Here is a 23,883-nt window from a genome sequence, read left to right as displayed (position 1 = left end):
CAAGCAGGTCAGACAGGACATTGCTCTCTTTTCCGCTTGAGAAGAAAAACCCAGTGCACACCAGTATGCTCTCACCAATTTGCACATACCTTGCTTTCCCAAGTGAGTCAGACCGTGTGCTGCCTCAGCCAGGCTTGGATAGTACGCCTTGGGAGCCACTGGCTTACCTTGTCCATCTCTCCAGAGTCCAGAGGATTCTTGCCCACATCCCTTGGACCTCCAGACTGCCTTTTCCTGGATGGAACACAAATTTTGCATCTCAATTAATTTCAGCATGTCAATCGTTTGAAACATCATTTGGTTAATTGGCACATTTACTTTTAACCCTGCTGCCCATTTGGCAGCTTCATCTGCCATGTTGTTGCCCAGTGACACCGGATCATCCTCACATGTATGGGCTTTACACTTAATTACCGCCACTGTCTTAGGCAATTGGATCGCTGTCAGCAGTCCTTTTTTATGTCTGGGATGTGCGATTGGTGTGCCTGCTGCTGTCATAAAATTTCTCAGACGCCATAGAGCACCAAAATCATGTACCACCCTGAAGGCGTACCTAGAGTTAGTGTAGATATTAGCAGATTTACCTTCTGCTAACTCACACGCTCTCCTCAATGCCACCAGCTCCGCCACTTGGGCCGAATGAGGTGGACCTAAAGGTTCGGCCTCTATGATGTCTTTGTCATTTACCACAGCATAACCTGTACATAACTCCAGTGTCAGTTTGTCTATGACAACTCCCATCCGTGTAAAATGTCACATCCACATTTTCTAAAGGTGCATCCCGTATGTCAAGTCCTGCAGTAAAGGTCTGATTCAGATATTCCATACAATCATGTGCATCAATATACCTGCAAAACTCACCTTCCACCAGCGACTCACCTCTCTCCACCCTTTGTGCATCCTGTTGCACATATGGTAAATATGTTGCTGGATTTAATGTACTGCACCATTTGATGGTGATGTTTACAGGTGCTATTAGGGCTAGTTCCCATTTTGTGAACCTAGCTGAGGAGACATGTCTGGTTTGGGCAGAGTTTAGCAAAGCAGATACAGCATGGGGAGTATAGACAATCATATTATGGCCTAATACCACATCCTCACTCTTATTGACCAATAGAGCAGTTGCTGCTACACTTAAACACGTTGGGAGTGATCTTGCCACAGTGTCCAATTGTGCACTGTAGTATGCTACGGGCCTACTGGCATCACCATGTTTTTGTGTGAGGACACCTGCTGCACAACCATTAGCTTCCGTACAATACAAATCGAAAGGTTTTTCATAATCAGGTATTCCCAATGCAGGTGCTCTTGTCAGACTATCCTTGAGATTAAGGAAAGCCTGCTCTGATTCCTCTGTGTGTATGACACGATCGGGCTTTGAGGAAGAGACTAAGGGGGTCATTCAGAGTCGGTCGCAAGCGCTGAGCCCAAATGGAGGCGTTCCCGCCGGAATGATTGCCGTTTGGGGGCGGCCCCACTGACATCATTGCTGATGTCAGTGGGAAGCTTCCTGCTCGATCAGAGCAGGAAGCTTCCTGGGGCTTACGAGTGCCCAGACCCAACCTTAGGGTCTGGTCGTAAGCCCCGATGGTCTTGACCATCGCGATCATCACCCATGTCGGTCGCTAGAGCTGTGGGTGTTAACCCACAGCTTAGCGATCGACAAGGTGGCAGTTGTTCAGGATGCAAGTGGCCGCCCTGATTCAGAGCGACCGCTTGCAACTAACGACCACCTCTGAATGAGATCCTAAGTCCTGTAATGGCAAGACCAAAATAGAAAAACCTGGGATCCACATTCTGCAGTATCCACACATTCCCAAGAAGGTACGGATTTGCTGTTGGTTCTGCGGCAGTGTCATCGTCTGTATGGTTTGGATTCTGTCATTTGTCAGATGCCGTAACCCCTGGATTAGGCAATATCCCAAGTATTTAACCCTGGACTGGCATGGCTGTAGTTTCGTCCTTAGCAACCTTGTGTCCTGTTTGCGAGAGATGGAGCAACAAAAGTTAGTATCATGACATAAATGAATCAGAACATAACAATAAATCGTCCACATATTGTATTAGAACAGATCCATTGGCAAGTTGAAAAGATTGTAAAGTCGTGTAAGGCCTGGGAGAAGATACTGGGGCTGTCTATGAAGCCCTGGGGCAATCGTGTCCATGTGTATTGTACACCCCTGTATGTAAAAGCAAATAGGTACTGACAGTCAGGATGAAGAGGTACAGAGAAGAAAGCAGAACAGAGGTCAATGACAGTGAAATGGGTTGCATTTGGTGGGATCTGCATAAGAATGACAGCTGGATTTGGCACTACGGGAAATTGGCTCTCTACTACCATATTAACCCCTCTAAGGTCTTGTACCAGCCTGTAACCCCTCCCACCACTTTTCTTCACAGGGAAGATGGGACTATTGGCTACACTTGCTGTACGGAGTAAAATTCCCTGCTGTAATAAACGCTCAATTATGGGATAAACCCCTATCTCTACCTCCTGTTTTAACGGGTACTGGGGAATTTTTGGAGCTTGCCTACCGCTTTTTAGATTTACAATTATGGGAGCTACATTTGCCATTAATCCAGTGCCCTGTCTATCTTTGGTCCAAAGTGAATCTGGAATTTGGGATAACATTTGATCTACCTGAGATGGATTTTTACCTGAACCAGTAGAGTGATACATTAACCTTTGGGGAGTAACCTCTGTGGCTTTGGTTAAAGGATAATGTTGCACTTTACCCATTAAACCCATTGCTGGTACTGTCTCGCTGGTCACCTGTAAATTAGCTGGAGATTTTACCACTGACCTGGTCGTTCCTGTGTCTACAAGACAATGATGTTTAGTACCAGCTCCATCAACCAACATCACCGGTTCTTCCCTAGTACTTTCAGTTAACCTGACTACCTGTAGACTACAGGTATGACCTGACTCCTAGCGTTGACTCTCACTCTCCAATACAGCATTTAAGGCCACAATTGGAGCTGGTGACTGTGGGAAATTTCCTGCATTCTATGTATATCCCTTGTGTGGATATCTAGGTATTCCCTGATTAGGGGGTCCTGCCCTCTTCACCTTACAGTTCCTACTTACATGTCCCACTTGGTTGCAGTTAAAGCACCTTCATGAGTGGGGTGGGTGAAAGGGTTGCTGTGTGGGTTGAGCAGTAGGGAAAGATTGTGGGTGTGGATAGGGATTTTGAGGGTAATACGGTTGTTGTGGATAGTATGGGTTTTGTGGCTGTGTGTGATAAGTGGGGAAGGGCTGTGTTTGTGGCTGAACAGGATTTGTGAGGACATTTAGCTGTGCAGGTGTATATGTGTCTGGTGGCTGTGATGTTACATTCATTCCTTCTAGAGCTTGAATACTAACAGCCATTAGCTTCTCCCTCTGGGTTTCTCTCTTCTTGTGGATGTTTTTAATGTGTGAGATTCGCTAAAATGGCGCTGGGCGGCCAGTCGCAAAATGTTGTTTTGTTGCCATTCGCAAAATGGCGTCTTGCAGTTTTAATTTTAAACAGATTCTGTCTCAGCCAATTATCCGGCTTCGACACCTCCTATCCACATCCCACACACTGCGATCCCCTTCCCTTATTTACATCCCACACACTGCGATCCCCTTCCCTTATTTACATCCCACACACTACGCTCCCCTTCCCTTATCCACATCCCACACACTGCGCTCCCCTTCCCTTATCCACATCCCACACACTGTGCTCCCCTTCCCTTATCCACATCCCACACACTGTGCTCCCCTTCCCCTATCCACATCCCACACACTGCGATCCACATACCATACACTACACTCCCCTTCCCCTGTCCACATCCCAAACACTGCGCTCCCCTTCCCTTATCCACATCCCACACATTGCGCTCCCCTTCCCCTATCCACATCCCACACACTGCGCTCCCCTTCCCCTATCCACATCCCACACACTCCGCTCCCCTTCCCCTATCCACATCCCACACACTGCGCTCTCCTTACCATATCCACATCCCACATACTGCGCTCCCCTTCCCCTATCCACATCCCACACACTGCGCTCTCCTTACCATATCCACATCCCACATACTGCGCTCCTCTTCCCCTATCCACATCCCACACACTGCACTCCACATCCCACACTGCGCTTCCCTTACCCTATCCACATCCCACACACTGCGCTCCCCTTACCATATCCACATCCCACACACTGCGCTCCCCTATCCACATCCCACACACTGAGCTCCGCTTCCCCTATCCACATCCCACACACTGCGCTCTCCTTTACCATATCCACATCCCACACAGTGCTGTCCCCTATCCATATCCCACACACTGCGCTCCCCTTACCATATCCACATCCTACACACTGCGCTCCCCTACCCCTATCCACATCCCACACACTGAGCTCCGCTTCCCCTATCCACATCCCACACACTGCGCTCCCCTTCCCCTATCCACATCCCACACACTGCGCTCCCCTTACCATAATAACCACATCCCACAAACTGAGCTCCGCTTCCCCTATCCACGTCCCACACACTGCGCTCCCCTTACCATATCCACATCCCACACACTGAGCTCCACTTCCCCTATCCACATCCCACACACTGAGCTCCGCTTCCCCTATCCACATCCCACACACTGCGCTCCCCATACCAGATCCACATCCCACACACTGCGCTCCCTTTCCCCTATCCACATCCCACACACACTGAGCTCCGCTTCCCCTATCCACATAACACACACTGCGCTCTCCTTTACCATATCCACACCCCACACAGTGCTCTCCCCTATCCACATCCCACACACTGCGCTCCCCTTACCATATCCACATCCCACACACTGCGCTCCACTTCCCCTATCCACATCCCACACACTGCGCTCCCCTTACCATATCCACATCCCACACCTTGCGCTCCCCTTCCCCTATCCACATCCCACACACTGCGCTCCGCTTCTCCTATCCACATCCCACACACTGCGATCCACATACCATATACTACACTCCCCTTCCCCTGTCCACATCCCGCACACTGCGCTCCCATTCCCTTATACACATCCCACACACTGCGCTCCCCTTCCCCTATCCACATCCCACACACTGCGCTCTCCTTACCATATCCGCATCCCACATACTGCGCTCCCCTTCCCCTATCCACATCCCACACACTGCGCTCCGCTTCCCCTATCCACATCCCACACACTGCGCTCCCCTTCCCCTATCCACATCCCACACACTGCGCTCCCATTACCATATCCACATCCCACACACTGAGCTCCGCTTCCCCTATCCACATCCCACAAACTGCGATCCACATACCATACACTACACTCCCCTTCCTCTGTCCACATTCCGCACACTGCGCTCCCCTTACCTTATCCACATCCCACACACTGCGCTCCCCTTCCCCTATCCACATCCCACATACTGCACTCCCCTTCCCCTATCCACATCCCACACACTGCACTCCACATCCCACACTGCGCTCCCCTTCCCCTATCCACATCCCACACACTGCACTCCCCTTACCATATCCACATCCCACACACTGCGCTCCCCTATCCACATCCCACACACTGAGCTCCGCTTCCCCTATCCACATCCCACACACTGCGCTCTCCTTTACCATATCCACAACCCACACAGTGCTCTCCCCTATCCACATCCCACACACTGCGCTCCCCTTACCATATCCACATCCCACACACTGCGCTCCCCTTCCCCTATCCACAACCCACACACTGAGCTCCGCTTCCCCTATCCACATCCCGCACACTGAGCTCCCCTTCCCCTATCCACATCCCACACACTGCGCTCTCCTTTACCATATCCACATACCACACAGTGCTCTCCCCTATCCACATCCCACACACTGCGCTCCCCTTACCATATCCACATCCCACACACTGCGCTCCGCTTCCCCTATCCACATCCCACGCACTGCACTCCACATCCCACACTGCGCTCCCCTTCCCCTATCCACATCCCACACACTGCGCTCCCCTTACCATATCCACACCCCACACACTGCGCTCCCCTATCCACATCCCACACACTGCGCTCTCCTTTACCATATCCACATCCCACACACTGCGTTCCCCTTACCATATCCACATCCCACACACTGCGCTCCCCTTCCCCTATCCACAACCAACACACTGAGCTCCGCTTCCCCTATCCACATCTCACACACTGCGCTCCCCTTACCATATCCACATCCCACACACTGCGCTCCCCTTCCCCAATCCACATCCCGCACACTGAGCTCCGATTCCCCTATCCACATCCCACACACTGCGCTCCCCTTCCCCTATCCATATCCCACACACTGAGCTCCGCTTCCCCTATCCACATCCCACACACTGCGCTCCCCTTCCCCTATCCATATCCCACACACTGCGCTCCCCTTACATATTCACATCCCACACACTGCGCTCCCCTATCCACATCCCACACACTGCGCTCCCCTTACCATATCCATATCCCACACACTGCGCTCCCCTTACCATAGCCACATCCCACACACTGAGCTCCGCTTCCCCTATCCACATCCCACACACTGAGCTCCGCTTCCCCTATCCACATCCCACACACTGAGCTCCGCTTCCCCTGTCCACATCCCACACACTGCGCTCTCCTTTACCATATCCACATCCCACACAGTGCTCTCCCCTATCCACATCCCACACACTGCGCTCCCCTTACCATATCCACATCCCACACACTGCGCTCCGCTTCCCCTATCCACATCCCACGCACTGCACTCCACGTCCCACACTGCGCTCCCCTTCCCCTATCCACATCCCACACACTGCGCTCCCCTTACCCTATTCACATCCCACACACTGCGCTTCCCTATCCACATCCCACACTGAGCTCCGCTTCCCCTATCCACATCCCACACACTGCGCTCTCCTTTACCATATCCACATCCCACACACTGCATTCCCCTTACCATATCCACATCCCACACAGTGCTCTCCCCTATCCACATACCGCACACTGCGCTCCCTTTCCCTTATCCACATCCCACACACTGCACTCCCCTTCCCCTATCCACATCCCACATACTGCGCTCCCTTTCCCCTATCCATATCCCACACACTGCGCTCCCCTTCCCCTACACTGCGCTCCCCTTCCCCTATCCACATCCCACACACTGAGCTTCGATTCCCCTATCCACATCCCACACACTGCGCTCCCATTCCCCTATCCACATCCCACACACTGCGCTCCCCTTACCATAGCCACATCCCACACACTGAGCTCCTCTTCCCCTATCCCACACGTTGAGCTCCGCTTCCCCTAGCCACATCCCACACACTGCGCTCCCCTTACCATATCCACATCCCACACACTGCGCTCCCCTATCCACATCCCACACACTGAGCTCCGCTTCCCCTATCCACATCCCACACACTGCGCTCTCCTTTACCATATCCACAACCCACACAGTGCTCTCCCCTATCCACATCCCACACACTGCGCTCCCCTTACCCTATCCACATCCCACACACTGCGCTCCCCTTCCCCTATCCACATCCCGCACACTGAGCTCCGATTCCCCTATCCACATCCCACACACTGCGCTCCCCTTCCCCTATCCATATCCCACACACTGAGCTCCGCTTCCCCTATCCACATCCCACACACTGCGCTCCCCTTTCCCTATCCATATCCCACACACTGCGCTCCCCTTACATATCCACATCCCACACACTGCGCTCCCCTATCCACATCCCACACACTGCGCTCCCCTTACCATATCCATATCCCACACACTGCGCTCCCCTTACCCTAGCCACATCCCACACACTGAGCTCCGCTTCCCCTATCCACATCCCACACACTGAGCTCCGCTTCCCCTATCCACATCCCACACATTGAGCTCCGCTTCCCCTATCCACATCCCACACACTGCGCTCTCCTTTACCATATCCACATCCCACACAGTGCTCTCCCCTATCCACATCCCAAACAGTGCTCTCCCCTATCCACATCCCACACACTGCGCTCCCCTTACACTATCCACATCCCACACACTGCGCTCCGCTTCCCCTATCCACATCCCACGCACTGCACTCCACATCCCACACTGCGCTCCCCTTCCCCTATCCACATCCCACACACTGCGCTCCTCTTACCATATCCACATCCCACACACTGCGCTCCCCTATCCACATCCCACACTGAGCTCCGCTTCCCCTATCCACATCCCACACACTGCGCTCTCCTTTACCATATCCACATCCCACACACTGCGTTCCCCTTACCATATTCACATCCCACACACTGCGCTCCCCTTCCCCTATCCACATCCCACACACTGAGCTCCGCTTCCCCTTTCCACATCCCACACACTGCGCTATCCTTTACCGTATCCACATCCCACACAGTGTTCTCCCCTATCCACATCCCACACACTGCGTTCCCCTTACCATATCCACATCCCACACACTGCGCTCCCCTGCCCCTATCCACATCCCACACACTGAGCTCCGCTTCCCCTATCCACATCCCACACACTGCGCTCCCCTTACCATATCCACATCCCACACACTGCGCTCCCCTGACCCTATCCACATCCCACACACTGAGCTCCGCTTCCCCTATCCACATCCCACACACTGCGCTCTCCTTTACCATATCCACATCCGACACAGTGCTCTCCCCTTACCACATCCCACACACTGCGCTCCCCTTACCATATCCACATCCCACACACTGCGCTCCGCTTCCCCAATCCACATACCGCACACTGCGCTCCCCTTCCCTTATCCACATCCCACAAACTGCGCTCCCCTTCCCCTATCCACATCCCACATACTGCGCTCCCTTTCCCCTATCCACATCCCACACACTGCACTCCACATCCCACACACTGCGCTCCCCTTCCCCTATCCACATCCCACACACTGCGCTCCCCTTACTATAGCCACATCCCACACACTGTGCTCCCCTATCCACATCCCACACACTGAGCTCCGCTTCCCCTATCCACATCCCACACACTGCGCTCTCCTTTACCATATCCACATCCCACACAGTGCTCTCCCCTATCCACATCCCACACACTGCGCTCCCCTTACCATATCCACATCCCACACACTGCGCTCCCCTTCCCCTATCCACATCCCACACACTGAGCTTCGATTCCCCTATCCACATCCCACACACTCCGCTCCCCTTCCCCTATCCACATCCCACACACTGCGCTCCCCTTACCATAGCCACATCCCACACACTGAGCTCCGCTTCCCCTATCCCACACGTTGAGCTCCGCTTCCCCTAGCCACATCCCACACACTGCGCTCCCCTTACCATATCCACATCCCACACACTGTGCTCCCCTGCCCCTATCCACTTCCCACACACTGAGCTCCGCTTCCCCTATCCACATCCCACACACTGCGCTCTCTTTTACCATATCCACATCCCACACAGTGCTTTCCCCTATCCACATCCCACACACTGCGCTCCCCTTACCATATCCACATCCCACACACTGCGCTCCGCTTCCCCTATCCACATCCCGCACACTGTGCTCCCCTTCCCTTATCCACATCCCACACACTGCGCTCCCCTTCCCACATCCCACATACTGCGCTCCCTTTCCCCTATCCACATCCCACACACTGCACTCCACATCCCACACACTGTGCTCCCCTTCCCCTATCCACATCCCACACACTGCGCTCCCCTTCCCCTATCCACATCCCACACACTGCGCTCCCCTATCCACATCCCACACACTGCGCTCCCCTATCCACATCCCACACACTGAGCTCCGCTTCCCCTATCCACATCCCACACACTACGCTCTCCTTTACCATATCCACATCCCACACACTGCGCTCCCCTTACCATATCCACATCCCACACACTGCACTCCCCTACCCCTATCCACATCGCACACACTGAGCTCCGCTTCCCCTATCCACATCCCACACACTGCGCTCCCCTTACCATATCCATATCCCACACACTGTGCTCCCCTGCCCCTATCCACTTCCCACACACTGAGCTCCGCTTCCCCTATCCACATCCCACACACTGCGCTCTCCTTTACCATATCCACATCCCACACAGTGCTCTCCCCTATCCACATCCCACACACTGCGCTCCCCTTACCATATCCACATCCCACACACTGCGCTCCCCTTACCATATCCACATCCCACACACTGCGCTCCCCTGCCCCTATCCATATCCCACACACTGCGCTCCCCTTACCATATCCACATCCCACACACTGCGCTCCCCTTTCTCCATCCACATCCCACACACTGTGCTCCCCTTCTATCCACATCCCACATACTGTGCTCCGCTTCCTCTATCCACATCCCACACACTGCGCTCCAGTTCTTCTATCCACATCCCACACACTGCGCTCCCCTTCCCCTATCCACATCCCACACACTGCGCTCCCCTTCCATGTCCACATACTGCGCTCCCCTTCCGTTATCCACATCCCACACACTGCGCTCCCCTTCCCCTGTCCACATCCCACACTGCGTTCTCACCTCCTTCGGCGGCCGCAGCTCCCCTCACTGCACCTAACGTCTATACTCTCCTCCACCTACTGGCTACAACTGGGCAGGTCCTAGAGAGGCTGAGCACTGGGGTGGGGCAGCCTCCTACAGTACTGGCGGCTGTCTTATTAAAGACAGTCAGAGATGCTGATGCCGGCCAGTGCCATGGGTGGCCTGTGCCCAGAGCCTGCACTGTATGTATATGCAGTGTGCAGCCTCAAGCAACTGGCAGCCCCCAGGGCTTCATTCGTAATAGGGGTGGCACCGCAACGGGCAGGCGTTCATCGTGGTACCATTCTAGTGGCCGGCGGGTGACTGCGGATGCGCCCTAATGCCTCAGTGCCCCGTGCGATAGCCAGGCTTGGCCGCCCCTAGAACCACCACCTACGGCCACCATTGCCAAGGGAGGGTTCCTATGGGATCCTCTCCCATTAAGTTTTGAGGTGTGTAGCTCATTGGCATTGGCATTCAATATCCAGCATGCATCGCATTCCGGATATTGGGTAAATCTGGCAGCATCGCATCCCCCATAGAAACCTATGGAGGATGCAGCTGTCTGCAGGAATGGCAGCAGGTATCGGATATATCTGCTGCGATCCCGTCTTCATACATGGGGGTGATACTAAATATTTGCAGTTACCCTCCCGAAAACTGGTGTTTTTGGGGGATAAGGTGCAAATATTTAGTGATAAATGGGCCCCTTTGTGTATGTGACTCTGGGCAAGCTCTGTGTGTGTGACTCTGGGCCTGATTCAGACCCGCTCCCAGTTTTTTTTTTTTTTTATTTTGCTCCAGCCCGCTCCCTGAGTCCGTCGCGATTATCGCAACCATCGGGCTTGCGACGAGACCCTGTGGTAGGGTCTCGGCTCCCGCAAGCCCGAGTGGACTTTCTGCCCTAATAGAGCAGGAAGTCCACTACTGACATCACTAGTGATGTCAGTAGGGCCGCCCACAAATGCGTTTTTGCAGCCAACCCCCCTTCCCGCCTACAAAACGGGGCAAGCTGTCAGTCACCATCGACAGCCGCCCCATCTTGTAGCGAGACCCGTAGCGACAGAGCTGCCGGCGTTGGACGGGTCTCGCACATGCGCACGCCGGAGGCGGCGCATGCGCAGTGGGGGACCATCGACCCGCTTGCGAGCGCTGTGCGATAGCCAGCGGGTCTGAATCAAGCCCTCTGTGTTTCTCTAAGCAGTGCTCTGTGTGTGTGACTCTGGGCAGCGCGCTCTGTGTGTGTGTGTGTGTGTGTGTGTGTGTGTGACTGGGAAGCGCTCTCTGTGTGTGTGTGACTCTGGGCAGCGCTGTGTGTGTGTGACTCTGGGAAGCGCTCTCTGTGTGTGTGTGACTCTGGGCAGCTCTCGCTCTGTGTGTGTGTGACTCTGGGCAGCGCTCGCTCTGTGTGTGACTCTGGGCAGCGCTCGCTCTGTGTGTGTGACTCTGGACAGCGCTCTCTGGGTGTGTGTGTGTGTGACTGGGCAGCGCTCTCTGTGTGTGTGTGTGAATGGGCAGCGCTCTGTGTGTGTGACTGGGCAGCGCTCTGTGCGTGTGTGACTCTGGGCAGTTCTCTGTGTGTGTGTGTGACTCTGGGCAGTGCTCGCTCTGTGTGTGTGTGTGTGTGTGTGTGCGACTGCAGCGCTCGTTCTGTGTGTGTGTGACTCTGGGCAGCGCTCGCTCTGTGTGTGTGTGACTCTGCAGCGCTCGCTCTGTGTGTGTGTGTGACTCTGGGCAGCGCTCGCTCTGTGTGTGTGTGTGTGTGTGTGACTCTGCAGCGCTTGCTCTGTGTGTGTGTGTGTGGGGGTGTGTGTGACTCTGGGCAGCGCTCGCTCTGTCTGTGTGTGTGACTCTGGGCAGCGCTCGCTCTGTGTGTGTGTGTGAGACTCTGGGCAGCGCTCACTCTGTGTGTGTGTGTGTGCGACTCTGCAGCGCTCGCTCTGTGTGTGTGTGACTCTGGGCAGCGCTCGCTCCGTGTTTGTGTGTGCGACTCTGCAGCGCTCGCTCTGTGTGTGTGTGACTCTGGGCAGCGCTCGCTCTGTGTGTGTGTGTGTGTGTGTGTGAGAGACTCTGGACAGTGCTCGCTGTGTGTGTGTGTGTGTGTGTGTGTGTCTGTGTCTGTGTCTGTGTCTGTGTCTCTGGGCAGCGCTCTGTGTGTGTGTGTGACTCCGGGCACCACTAGTGTGCTTGTATGTGACTGAGTTAACTCCAGGCGACCACTGAGCAGGTCACGAGTGACGGTGTGTGCTGCTGATGCTGAAATTCCCCAGCCGCTAGTGCCGGACGGTGACGGGTTCTCCCCTCTCCCAGCCTGGCCGCGTCAATGGGAGGCGGGGCCGAGACAGAGGGAGCCTATCTACACTGCGTGATGTCAGTAGTCCCGGCCGGCACTGTCCTCCTAGCAAGGGTGCATCGCGCTACATCCCAGCTATCGGTCTGTGCCCGGCGCCCTCCTTGAACAGCAGGTTACAGGTAATGTTACTGCACACGTGTGTCCGACAGCCCCGTCAGGAGGAGGCTATTCCTGTATGGGCAGTGATGCATAGTACATTTATTCCTTGTTAGTGTGTATAGGATGCGATGATGTCTACTTTATTTTGGTGACTGTTGATCTCCTGTTGGGGCGGTGAGGGAAACATATTCTGCTCTGTCTGTAGCGGGATACTGTAGGGAACTTCCATGTACACAATATTATGTATGATGATCTGCTGTAGGGAAACTATCCCAGCTGTGGTCGGGCAATGCCAGGCGGCGCTCACTTGCTGCAGAAGCCTTGGTACAGCACTGTGTTCTCAGTAACAGGAAACGTTTTTTCTTATAAATGAACCAGGAAAAGGCTCTTTATTTTCTCTCTGTGTAAATGATAATGAGGAGCCTACAGTGTGATTGTATTACAGAAGAAAACAAATGTATCTATTGTGAAATGTATGTGAATGTTAACACAAACATTAAATCGGGTCATAACCCAAAAATGGGTCAGCCATTTCCTGTGTTAATAGTTTAATAAAATGTGTGTGGTTATTGGTGAAGTATTTAAAAGTGCTTTAATTCATTTTCAAGTGAATCAGGTATTGTACTGTACTGTACTGGGCTGTAAGGCGAGTCCAGTATAAAAGGACACTGGTGCAGTGGTCCTCAAACTTTTTGGAATGACAGCGCCCTAGAGTTTCAGCATTTTATTTTTTTCGCGGCACACCTAGGCCATCATTTTCTTATTGAGAAATCGTCAACAATGATTAAATGAAGTAAATTGTGTGGGCTGTCATCTTTAGGTTCAGTGTTGCACTTCTGTTTGTCACTTATTTTGTGTTTGGCAGAAACCAGCACTGATTTTGCCGATCACTTTGACCATAAATTATTTAATTTGGTACTGGACCACCAACCCCTGGTACCCCTGTAAATGTCCCTTGGTACCCCATCATGGTACCCAGTTTGGAAACCACTACACTAGTGGAACCCTGATTCTATAGTTTTAAACTAAAACTAATTTGTCACATTAATGTTTCCCTCTCATTGGTTTGGAATACATGAGCCTACTGCAACTGTCTGCTGGCTAAATAGATCTGCATCAGAATTACTGAACTATAGATAACACCATCAGGTAATCTGTTATTATATATTTACCTTTTGTGCTGCATCAGAGTGGAAAAAGGCAAGCCACTGATTCCCAGGAGGAAAGTTTGTAGAGCAGAGATGAGCTTAACTCCAGAATGTAGGAACATTTTATTCCAAAAGTAAAGACTTGTCTCTACATCTTCTGATATATATTTGCTTTATTTTATAGTGGCTGTTATTCAAAGCATTTATATCCTTCTATCTATTTATTTATAGCCTTCTAGTGACAAGGATCCCTCCAGCCCCAGAGTGAGGTCTTTTCTCGAATACATAGGCCCGTATTCAATTTGAGGCGAAAAGAGCAGACTTTTCGCCTGCTGGACTTTTCGCCTCCTTCACCTGATTTCCAGGCAGAAAAGTATCGCGCAGGTACCCGCTATTCACCATATTCAATTCCAAAGTAGGCGAAAACGGGAACAGGCGAAACTTGGATCCGCGAAAAAATAAAGGAATTTTCGGGAAATAATTGTAAGACCCCCCCTAAAGATGTCCAGACCTGAGGGATCACTATGGGTAGCCCCATTTTTGCCTGCAGAAGAAAGTCGTGTTTTTAAATAGCCGCGGCAGGTGCTTTTTTCCCCGACATTGAAGAAGTGATGCAGAAGAGCACTTAGCTTTTTTTTTTTCGTTTTAAAAAGTGGTCCCATCAAATTTGGGGTACTTGAAAATGGGTACTAGCATATTTTTAAGTCCCTAAACTAATTTTTTAAAAATTGTGCAAAATGCACCTGCTGCTAATAGCCTATTCTAGAAAACACCTGCCGTATACTTTCATAACACCTTGCAAGTTTTAAACACTGTTCCCCTTTTTTTTTTTTACCCCAAAATTTTAACCCCATTTTTCAGGGGGTCCTGAGGGTATTTATTTTTTTTTTTTTTTTAATTTACACAGTTTATCCTAACGGGATTTAATAAAGGATGCAGGCTATTTTTTTTTTACCCTACACCCCTAAACCCCAATTCTGCACTTTTTTTCGCCTGCTAAAGGCAAAAAATTATCCCCGTTTTTTTACATTGACTTTTCGCACCGGCATCGTAATCGTGCAATCGCTCAGTAATCGTGCACAAATCGTGCACTTTTATGTCAGAAACGACCAGCGATGCGCGCTCCCGCTGGTCGTTTCTGACATTGTCCATCGCCTGAACGTGCAGACCAATCTGCCGATAACGGCAGATTGGCATGTTCAGGAATGATGGACTGTGCCTGCACTGAACGACTGATCGTTCAGTGCAGACACTACAGGCGATCAGGAATGACTGTACGATTACGATGTCGTAATCGTACTGACTTTCCTGATCTCCCAGTGTGTACGCACCTTAAGTGATGGCAAAGCACATCTAGATATTAGGACCATGTACAGTAAGTTCCTTTGATCTTTATATGAGCAATTTTGGCTCTACACAGCAAGGGAATACATTATCAAACATCGAAGTAGAACTTAGTATGAGGTATTTAGTAAGTCATGCAGGTACAGTAGTTGTTCATGCAGTGTTTGGAAGAAGTGAAGTGTATTATATATTTCTAAGGACAGCAAATCCTGCTTTCCTAGTGCAAACCATTTTGCTTTCACTGTGTCGCAATAGTGGAGCCGGAGCATAAGCAGCTATGGTTTTCCTCCTGTATAACTGAGTCTGACTCGCAGCTGTGCAGGCTTTCATCCCTGTACTGAGGGGGGAATTCAATTAGGTGCGAGCTTGGTTCCGCAAGGTGAAGTCACTGCAAATTTGCCTTGCGAATTACATTTGCAATTCAATTCCAAACTCATTTCTTTTTCAGAGTAAATTTGCCTGTTTTTGTTTGCGCCCCCTGAGCAGATGAGAAAGTAGGGAAAAATCGGTATTTTAAGGTAAAAATATCAGGACTTCAGAACCACTCGGACACCCCCCTTAATGACTAATTAGGCATTTGGAATTTTTCAGTTAGCTTAATTGGGCCAATAATTGTAATTTTTTTTTGGTGAAAAAAAATAAATGGCCTCAAATTACCCTAAAATAATCTTTTTTTTAGCTAAATAATGCACCCCAAACTTAATGACTGTATTTAAACAAAAAATAGCTGCTTTCTATCTTTCAAATTACAGTTTTCACTTTTTTGGGACACAAGATGGTTACCCCACTTTTTCATGCTATTTTCTCTGTTCACTTTTTGGACAAAATTCGCACACTCACTGCGAGTAGTGCGAAGTTGCATTTCTAATTAAATTGTGTGTATCTCAGGTGCGCGCATGAAGGCAAAGTGTGCAAGTTTTTCGCCTTTTGCAAACTCACCTAATTGAATTCCCCTTTGAGCGTCCGCTGTGGATTATCACATTGACAAACCTGCTTCTCATGGGTGGATAGGTGGGAAGGGGACTTGTTTTGTAGAAGCAAGCGGCTGCATAATACAATTTTATTTATTGTTATTAAAATAACAGATGCAGTGAGCCGCTGGGGCCATGCAGCCTGTTGCAATACTGCACGCATGGCACCTTCCTTCTGCTGGTGGCCCTCTCCTACCCATACACTATGGTAACGATATTCCACTGGCTGCCTACCCAGTCAATCGGTGTGTCTGCATTCAGCAAGTGCAACAGGAAGAAAAGTAAGATCATCAGCAGGTGAGTGGGGAAGAAATAAAAAAGAGTGGTGGTGGAGGGGGAGTATATTTGGGGAAGATGCTACTGGGAATAATGGGGTTAGGGTGTTGGTTTAATAACCATAATGTAGTTAATAAATATGAAGGTTTTTTTTGATGAGAAAGAGGGGGATAATGGTTTAATGGTGAGACTGATGTACTGAGTGAGGTTAAGGAAGGAGTTATTGAAAATTGATGATGTTGGGGTTACTAATAATGTGAATGATTAAGTTAATGTTTATATAGTGGTTAATGATGTTGAATGGGTGTGTTTTGATGATACTGATTGTGTTAAAGAATGGTTATTTAATGATGGGGAGTGATAATCTGTGCCAGTCATAACATGCTCTTATATATTACATTGTGGTCACTAACATGCTCTCTAAATTGTATTGTGTCACTGGATTGCTCTGTAGTGTGTGCCAATCACTTAGATGCTCTCTGTATTATATGACAGTCACTGATGTCTTCTCTATTATTTAGCGCTCACTGTGATGTTCTCTGTATTATATGGCGGTCACTGATGTCGTCTATATTATATGGTGGTCACTGTGATGTGATGATCTCCCACGATTCCTCACTAGGAGGAGGACCCAGATCGGCTTCCCACGCCACTTCATGGGAAAGTGTATTTACTGAGGAGCAGAGTAGGTGATATAATATAGAAATAATACCCTGTCTCGTAGGTGTATAGTAACAAAGCCTCTCAAATGGCGTAAAAGGTCTACAGATAGAATCCTTAGGGAGAGAATTAAGAATTTACCTAATTTGAAAGTATTCATAGAGAATTGGGTGAAAAATTTGATATTTCTGTACCAAATCCTCCATTGAATACCAGGTAGTGCCCTGTATAAAATCAAATAGAAATCTAGGACGTGATGGTAGATTGAACCACGAGTGAGACCTATTGGTATATAATCCAGGAACAAAATCCGGGTTATCCCAAATGGGAGTCAGAGGGGATGGATATGACGAAAGGTTAAATCGCCTAGTGCATAAAAGCCATATAGAACGGGTCAGTTTAGTGGTCGGACCAAGCCCCAGAGTTTAGGAATAGAGGGCGTGAGAATGGAAGACAGATAATAAAATGAGGATTCAGCAGTTTCAATTTGTTCCCACGGTAAATTTATATTATATTTTGATCACTGAGGGGAGATGGGCAAACTGAGTTTTTGCCGTGGGTGACAGAAATAAAAATACAATTTTAATATTCATGGCCGACCTTGTGGATAGCTGGTCATAATCATACTGTCATGATGATGGTCCTTTTTATGTGGAGGCCCAGAGCTGCAGTCCCATCCAACCCATTGTTAATCTTGCCTTGTACAGGTACACAGCAATAACGAAATGCTAGATTTTCATGAAATGTGATGCTTTCTAATACATCTTTTACATCTGAATGCCGGATCGCACCCTAGATTATGTTCACCCACCCATTCTGGGTGCGACTCGGCCGAGATCCCTTTCGGACTGGAGGCCCGACCCGGAACCAATGCCGGGTCGATGACGTCATTGGCATCTGGTATTGAGCTAGCGCTTGGAGATGATCTAATCTCGGAGCGCTGGATCTTCCTATACAGTGAACAGGGTTACCTGTTCACACTGCATCACGGGCAGGGTTGTACACGCGTTCAACCCTTCTTGTGACATAGTTTGAGATAGCTTATTTCAATCTGGCCCTTTCACACTGCACAGTAACCCGGGTTGCTGCACGTTCATGTGTAATAACCCGGGTTATTGCTGCAAGTGTAAAAGGGGTATAAGTATTACCAATTAATACTACAAATGACACTCTTGCAATTAGATGCTAACTTCTTATATATTTGAAATAACAACATGCACCTCTCCACTGGACACAAGGGGTATCTTGGATGTAGTGGTGAAAGGGTGATACAAAGCATATAGGGGACACACATAAAGTAATATCAGTTTTCTAAACTGTACTAGAAAAATAACTGTTAAAATCAGCTGCTGTGTGTCACACTGCAACGTTTACTTAGCCCATTCTATGTACGTACGGTTTCAGACATTACCATTGGTCATTTCTTATTGTACTGCTCATTAATACTGTAAAGAACCATGCATTTTCTTGTAATGGAAAGTTCTTTAATTTAAGACTTATTTCCTATGTCTGTATCCTGGGGTTATGGTTTAAGTAAAACCAGGGCTTTATCTGTGCGCAGTTTGTATGTGTGCCTACATTAAAGTGCTGTGATGCTTATTGGGATAAAGTTTGCTTAATAAATAATGTGTGTGCATTTATAACCACAATATTTCATTAATAACCTAATTAACTAAATGGGATGCCGTAAGTGCAGAATAGTATAGCAGAGAGAGAGCAGAAATGTGTTTACAGTTTCTGGGTATTCCCAATGACATCATCACAAGGGAGAGAGACAGAAAAGGACATTCATGAACACTGATGCCACACCAAAGGAAAACATAAAAAATAACAGATTTGTTTGAGTGCTCCCAAACATGACTGTTACTGTTTTACAATAGGCATTATTAAATTCCGCACTGGGGGTCTGATTCAGAGATGGTTGGTAATGCAGCCACTCTCGCAGCTGCTCTCACAATAGCAGTTGCGGGAATATGATAATTTTAGCCTTCCCTTTGTGCTCCACAGTGCGATGGAGTGTACGAGCGTTGGGAAGCCCCCTTGCAGGCTCTCTACTTTTCCGATGGATTTTGTGAACACTCCAACATCAATGCAACACCAGTCGCACCATCAACATTTGCGGTAGCCTAGGGTCTACTCTAGCTACTCTCCTCAAATCCAACTTAACATGGCCTCTGAAGCTGTGGATTTGCAATTAAGAATGCAACAGCGTTTCCAGGCTCGCACGTGACACTCCCATAACACGCCCATGAAACAGCCTCTTTTTTCCAATCACTTTAGGTCACCTCCCAGTCTCCGCCCTGAAACAGCCAGGTATTGCAGACCCCTTCTCTAGAGTTGGTGTAGTCTAGTAGTTGATCTCTGAATTCTTATAATATCATAAAAGTACATGTTTGCGCATGGATAAATAAAGCTACACACTTCAGTAGTGAGGACATGTTTGAGGAATTCACAGGTCTTAAGAATAGCAAGTGCTGCCCAATGTGATTTAAAATAAATTATTGTACTTCCTTGTTCATGCAAACACAGTCTGTTTTTCACTATGTGGAATGAGGAATTCTTGCATAAAATTACACAATGACAAAGTTGTTCTCATTGTGACTTGCATTGCTAAAATAAGGCGTCAAACATTTGTGTTGTAATTCTACATACTGAATATTTTGGTGAGCTTCGCTAGTATGTAACTTGCTAAAAGAGCAGCATTCTTGGGGTTTTCCGCAGTCTCGACAACTATTAAACCATCATGACCTAACTTTGTCAATAGATAATTAGCAGGGAACAAACAATATGTGAGTATGTCTAAGATGATTATTTTTATGACATTCGTTTTTTCTTTTGTAATAATCAAATCTTGAAATTATTATCCAGTGAGCCATTGTTTTATAGAAAATGCACCTATGTTAAATACAGGAGGTTCAGTTGAGACTCAATTTGCTTAAGGTTCAGATATTTAAGATAGTGTATTGCAAACACGTTTCGGAGTGTTCACTCTAGGTCCGGCGCTCTAGAAAGGGCACTCTAGCATGCGCTGAAGACACGCCCCCTTTCCATCACTCTTGGGGGCGTGCCCGTCACTTACAGACATGCCAGGTCGCTTTCAAGCTCTCCTCTCTTTGAATAGATGCCGTGCGCATGCAGACGCACGCTATTTTTTCTACCTGTGGGATACTGCGGCCCGCAGGTGGGGACGGCATGCACAGCCTAGCGGGAATACTAGTTTCTTTTTGTGTTACTTACAGTAAGGGTGGTGCGTTTATTTGGACAATTAAGAAATGTTGTAATTAATGTATTTTTACGTTCCAAACTAGAAATGGCCAACCGCAGTTAGCACCCATCAGTAGTTTGCCACTGATAGTTGATGGTTTTGCTATCGATGGTGCTCACCCTTATTGGACTGCTGTGTAGCCAGCGCCGTAACAGCTTTTCTGCGCCCTGTGTCGCCCACGCCCCCATAGCGCATGAGGGGGCGGAGCCGGCAGCGTCCGGATTTACAGCACTGGATTTACAGCATCTCAGGATGCTCCGGTGGGCTGTAAGACCTGCAATGTGCACTTCTGGAGCAACCTCAGGACGCTCCGGGTGGCACTGCAGTGATTCTTGCTGCAAAGTGTTTTTCCAGGCACCCTGCTAGCCAGATGCAGGGTCCATGGGCCATCAGTGGTGCCACCCACAAGGCTCTGTGCGGCGGAATCACTTGCACACACCTAGTTACGGCCCTGCGTATAGCACAGGCAGTGATGACCATCAATGGGTGAAGCTATCAATGGTTTCCTGTTGATGGTCTCATGCCATCGTGGCTAAGCAAATACCTCTGCCATTGGCAAACAGAATAATCATGTTATTTTTTATGTAGAAAGCATTTATCCAAGTAATGAATCTAAAAATGATTTTGCACTGTGAAAAGAGCTATAGTTTATCTTTTTAGGGGCGATGTATCAAACCTCCTAAAGTGGAGAAGTTACCCATAGCAACCAGTCAGTTTCTAGCTATCATTTTATAGAATGTACTAGATAAATGAAAGCTAGAATCTGGTTGCTATGGGCAATTTCTCCACTTGTCCTCGAGGTTTAGCAGGTTTCATACATCTCCCCCTTATTCAGAAAATAATACTTTTAGAAGCATGTTGATATAGATATCATAGTGGCGTTGCGGTAAGCATTGCTGTTTCGAAGTGCAGGGGTCATGGATTCAACATGACCGTATCTGTGTGTTCCCCCTTTGTTTGCATGGGTTTCCTCCTGGTGCTGTGGTTTCTTTCCCCCAGTACAAACAAAACATACTGAATGTTCACTATCAAACCTGTCTTTTGCCATTTTACCCTAGATTGTGTACTTTTTCCTCAATGTAGCTACTTTTTCTTCATATACTGTGTGCTATTTTTTTTTTCCCCTCCATTATGCTACTTTTTCCTCAGTTTGCATTTTAGGGCCTAATTCATAGATTTACATCAATTTCATATTTACATAAATCTCTGATGTTTGCAGATCTGCACATGAGAAGAAGCCACATGTGCAAATCTATTTCTGCAATGTTGGTCACAGTGTCTCAAAGCCGCAGCATAATTGTCATGCTGCTGGGAGACGACAGCGAGCGTTCTACAAAATGTGGCTTGTCAACCCCGCTTTCTGGACATGCTAAAGCCCTTGATGCATCTTTACTGGCATCGGCAGCGTCATTTTGCCGGACGTCCTGAGTCACCTGGGGGTAACTCAGATGTCCGATGTTCACACAATTGATCCGATGCTGCATCTTTGGACGCAACGTTGGATCAGAGAAGCCAGCAATGGGCACCTTTTTACTTATGGTTTTGCATATTTTACCACAGCCGGCAGTGCAGGCCCTTAGTTTGCTTATAGTGCCTGATTCAGAGACAGACGCAATGCCAATATTTTCACAGAATGAGCGATTGTTTGCTATTGAGCATGTGCGAAAGCTGCACTGCGCACTCAAAATTATTGCATCACGATTAATCTCGTACATATGAATAACTTGGAAAGTGAATGACAGTCAGGGTTTGGAGGTGGTGGTTAGAAAAACGCAGGCGCGTTGGACTGTTCAAACGCTGTTTCATGGGCGTGCATAAACTAGCCACTGCGATTGTCTTCAGAGTATGAGAGCTCTCTGCGTGTCAGGAGAGCCGCAGTGTTTGAGGCAGGTCAGACTTGAATTATATGCTGTGTGGCTGCCCGATGAGCGTCGATGATAGCGATGTTTACCCTGTTGGACGGATATGAGAAGGCAGCAGTGGACATCTTTATGCTCGGCCGTGCTTTGAAAGGCATTTGCCAATAAACAAAGGGGAAATTGAATTGCACAGTAGTAAACAAATAAAAAAATAAAACTGTTTATATATATATATATATATATATATATACACACACGTGTGTGTGTGTATACACATATACACACACATATGTTAACACTGGAAAATTGTGGTGGCAAAATCATCAAATTCAGTCAGAATTAATTTGCCCCAAAGTGTATTTGTTGTGGGACTGTATTCAGTGGGCCACCGATGAGGAGGAGAGAGTGCTGCAAACCACTGTTTGTTCCTGCTGTGTTTAAAGTTTTTGTAATTTTATTTAATTAAACATACAGTCTAGAAGGCTACTTTCTTCCCATAGGAATTCGCTGTCCGATTGGGCATTACAACTCTGTGGACACAGACCTAGCATGTTTTTACAATCATATGACTGGCTAGTGGCGTCACTATGGTCGGTGTCACCAAGTGTGGACTCCTAGTGCGTGCTAAAGAGGACGTGGCCTCATCAAAAAGAAGCCTAGTGTATGACATTTTGGGGGCATGTATAGGACTCCGGGAGCTGCTTGGCATGAATGTGTCATCCACCACTGCTTTTCTGCGATTTCCCATCAGTGTGGATGACGAGCGCATGGTAGCAGCATCAATCACCACTGCTCTGCCAATTTGGTGGCACCTGGTGCGGTAATGTTACATTTTAGAAATCAAGAGATGTTGGGTAAATTGCCTAGGAAGTGAGATGTTGACCATTGCAGACTACAGATAGGACTGTCTGCGTAACATGCATAAGGGAAGGCAACAAGTACTTATTACAGTCTCCCTAACCCTCCCTCCCCGCACCCTAAACCTATCTCCCCCCCCCCCCCCCGCCCCCTGCTAGTGCCTAACCCTCCCCCTAGTGCCTAACACTCCCACCCCCCCCCCCCCTCCCAAACTCCGCTGCTTACCTTTGGGATGTTGGCACTGGGATTCTGACAGATGTCAGGATTCTGGTGCCGGTATTCTAAGAGCCAGTATCCCCTGCGCCCGGATAGTAAAATATCCCTAAGGATGAACCACTGTTTTTTAACTGTAGTGGGAAGTGTAATGTGCCTAGTAAACCCATTAATAGTGATCATTAGCCATTGTTGCCTTGCAGTGCTGTGTGTGTGTTTTGTACCTCTCATATCATACACCCATTTACAGTATCTGCCACTGAAGATAAGGAGACAATATTAGTATATTACTGATGGTTACATAGTGGAAATGATGTAGCAGCAAAAAGAAAT

General features: G+C 48.8%; 1 protein-coding gene across 2 annotated transcripts in view; it reads left to right on the top strand.

Moving 5' to 3' along the window:
- The window catches only part of ZC3H12B (zinc finger CCCH-type containing 12B), a 57,920-nt gene that overhangs the window by 13,099 nt on the left and 20,938 nt on the right, over positions 1–23,883 (top strand). Inside the window, exon 1 of one of the 2 annotated variants that reach the window (XM_088478207.1) lies at positions 12,917–12,976. The exons of the other annotated variant lie outside the window; for it this stretch is intronic. The gene's annotated coding sequence lies outside the window, so the exon portion shown is untranslated. Of the gene's footprint in view, positions 1–12,916; positions 12,977–23,883 lie in introns of those variants that run through there. 2 annotated transcript variants of the gene reach the window in all.

This window comes from Taudactylus pleione, unplaced genomic scaffold (assembly GCF_031769625.1).
Source record: "Taudactylus pleione unplaced genomic scaffold, aTauple2 ptg000211l, whole genome shotgun sequence".
NCBI lineage: Eukaryota > Metazoa > Chordata > Amphibia > Anura > Myobatrachidae > Taudactylus > Taudactylus pleione.
The sequence above is the reverse complement of the archived record's forward strand: the minus strand, read 5'-3'. Positions and strand labels throughout refer to the sequence as shown.